The sequence below is a fragment of the Molossus molossus genome, unplaced genomic scaffold (assembly GCF_014108415.1).
Source record: "Molossus molossus isolate mMolMol1 unplaced genomic scaffold, mMolMol1.p scaffold_m16_p_2, whole genome shotgun sequence".
Classification (NCBI taxonomy): domain Eukaryota; kingdom Metazoa; phylum Chordata; class Mammalia; order Chiroptera; family Molossidae; genus Molossus; species Molossus molossus.
In genome coordinates, this window is record NW_023425355.1 from 59,305,945 (window position 1) to 59,309,274 (window position 3,330).

Consider the following 3,330-nt stretch of genomic DNA (forward strand, 5'->3'; position numbering starts at 1 on the left):
TCCAAAATGGTGAGACCTCTCTGCAATGCAGGGAGAAGTGCCCTGAAAAGCCGCTTGCCATGGTAGCTGGCTGTTCCTCTCCACAGCACTGGAACCTTCTGCTCCATGACTCTGCACTGCTCGGGTTTGGTCGTCCACCTTCACATCCACTCACACTTTCTCACACACTCGGTCTCTCTCTCACACACTCATCCTCCCTCTGGTCCTGCCTGACGCCATCTTCCCAACAAATTCTATTTTTTTAATTGATTTTAGAGAGAGAAGATGGGGAGGGAGGGAAGGAGAGATAGATAAATTGATGAGTGAGAAAATTCGATTGGCTGCCTCCTGCTTGCCCCCTAATGGGTTATGTCCACAACCTGGGAATGTGCCCTGACCAGAAATCAAATAAGTGACCTCTTGGTGCATGGTTTGACTGTCAACCACTGAGCCACACAATCCAGGCATCCTTATATTTTTTAAGACCTTTTTTTTTCTTTTTGTCTCTCTGATTGAGTCTTTTATTTTCTACCTTGTCTTCTAATTCACTTATTTCATCCTCTGCCTTTTTTAATACCTTCCAGTGTTTTTATAAAATCAGATATAGTATTCTTCATTTCTGCCTGGTTCTTATTCCTAATTTCTATATAATATTTATTTTGATGTAGCTTCCACTACATTCCTTGTAGTTCTCATTAAGTTATTTGTAGCTTTTATTTAGTTACTTAAGCATGTTTATAGCCATTACTCTGAGCTTTATGTCTAATAATTTGTGTATCACCATCTCTTTTAGGTCCTTTTATGGTGATTCCAAATTTTTTTTTCAAATATTTGGAGCTTGTTTCTTTGTCTTCCCATTTTAGTTATACCTTTGTGTTTGTACCTATGTATTAGATATACTTGCTATGACTCCCAGTCTTTGTGGAACGGGTTTTGTAGTAAATGTCCTATGGGATGCAGTGGTGTGGTTTTCTTGTACTATTGAGCTGTATGTTCTAGGCATGACCCTTTTGTGTGTTATTTGGGCTCTTCTGTTATAATTTGGTCTTGACTGTTATTGTCTCATTTGTTGATAAGTTATCTTCTCAGGCTGGCTAAATTTGAGGCTCTTCCACTACCATGACATATGAGCTGTTGTACTGGTGCTGAACGGACAGAACAAAACAAACCAAGCAAACAGGAAACACACAGGAACATAAAAGATATTCCAACAATAACAGTGCAAACCACCAGAAACAAACAAACAAACAAACAAAGAGAGAGAATTAAGAAAAAGAAAAGCAAACACAAATTATTTTATAAAAAGAAATAGAAAAATAATAATGCTGCTAATAGTAAAACAAACAGGATACTGGAAGAGAAATAGGACCAAAAACATATTCTGAAAGGATAGAAGTAATAGCAAAAAAATTAAGAGTAGAGAGTAGAAAAATAAAAATGGTAAAAAAAAAAAAAAAAGAAAATGGGAAAAAAGAAAAATATTTATGCCAATGTAAACAGAAAAGAGTAAAATGTAAAGCAAAAGAAATAATGGAAAAGAACAAGGGGAAAATTCAATTGGTGTTCCTCAGTGGTTGAGCATCAACCCATGCACCAAGAGGTCGCCAATTAGATTCCCAGTCAGGGCACATGCCCAGGTTGTGGGTCAAATCCCCATTGTGGGGCATTCAGGAGAAGGCAAATCAATGTTCTTTCTTATTTATGTTTCTATCTCTCTCTCCCTCTCCCTTCTACTCTCTCTAAAATCAATAAAGAAAAAAAAAATAGCCCTGGCCGGTTTGGCTCAGCGGTTAGAGCGTCAGCCTGCGGTCCGGAGAGACCCTGGTTCAGTTCCTGCTAAGGACACGTACCTTGGTTGCAGTTTGTCCCCAGCCCTGGTTGGGTCCTGTGGGTGGCAACCACTCGATGTGTCGCTTTCACGTCGATGTTTCTCTCTCTCTCTCTCTCTCCCTCTCACTCTATCTGAACAAAATATTGAAAAATGTCCTCGGGTGAGGATAAAAAAAAAAAAAGAAAAAGAAAAAAAAATAACAAGGGGAAAGAACAAACAAACAAAAAAAGATAGTGTAAGGAAAGAAAGAAGGCCACTAAGAGATATGAAACAAGTGAGAACAATAGCAAAAATCTTAATAATAATGATGCTAAAATTATAATAATAATATTAAAGCAGAAAAGAATGCATAAAAATAGTTTTAAAGTACAAAAAATTGATAAAAAAAAATAAAACTAGCAAGTGAAGTTCATTTGGGCAGCTTATATTGTTTGAGGCTCAGTGTTTTCTTTGATGATTTCAATCCCCCTGGTAGGTACTGTTTTTGTCAGCCAATGTCTGGAGCTGTCCAAGTTTGGCTCTCAGCGTCCTGTTATAGCTGTGGTCATTCTGAGGGTCTTTGTGCATAGCTTCCATCTGTAAGCTACTTTGCCTTGCCACTGAGGTTGCCTGTTCTTCCTCCCACGTCTTCTGTATAAGGTCTTTAGGATGCAGCCAGGGTAGCATAGCTAAGTTTAATGGACCCACTAGTTAGAGATTTTACCCTTGGGTATGCAATAAGGAGAAATTAATCTCTGCTTAAATTCCTCAGTCTCTATCTAATATTCCAACTCTAGTTCCTCCTAAGGTGACCCTGGTGCAGTTTCTTGTTGGATGCAAAATGCCGCATTTCTGCAGTTTCAACTGCCCTGGGCTTACTGGGATTGATCAAAAGAGTTTCGGTTGAGCATGTTGCCTGCCCAGCCCACAGCAGGAGGGAAAAACATTTCTTCCTGGGGCCAGACAACAGACTCTAAGGGTCTTTATTCTTGGTATGTCCTCCTCTGAGTTGTTCTACCTATCTCCACTGAACTGTACCCAGTGGAGTTATCTAACCTTCAGAGAGCTGATCCACACACTTTCATGTTGAGAGTCATGTTTCCCGCCTGCAGAAGGGGTAGATATGCCCACGCTTCTTTCCCAGTACTGAATGGCTAAACTCACAGGGTGCCTGGTTCAGTTTTCCCACAACGCAGTCTCAAAGCCCAGGTCTGTCTCCCCAACGCAAGCCTTCCCAGGGGGATGCCCTAAGATGCCATTCATAAATAAAAAACAACAATAAAAATCCCTGTTTTGTGAGGGTTCTAGTGCCCCTCACAACAGGTTCATGCAAAAGGGGCTACAAAGTCAGCCCAGTGCAGCTGATTTCAGTAAAGCCAGTTTGAGGGTTTTAGCTCTGCTTATTCTCTCAACTCTCGTCCGTGCATACCAAATAGCCCTGATTGGCGCTGCCACCAGCAACACAGACCAGAGCAGCCTGTGTGCTCCAAAGGTGGGAGTAGAGGTCCTAAACCCATTCTGGAGATCAGATAGTCCTCTGC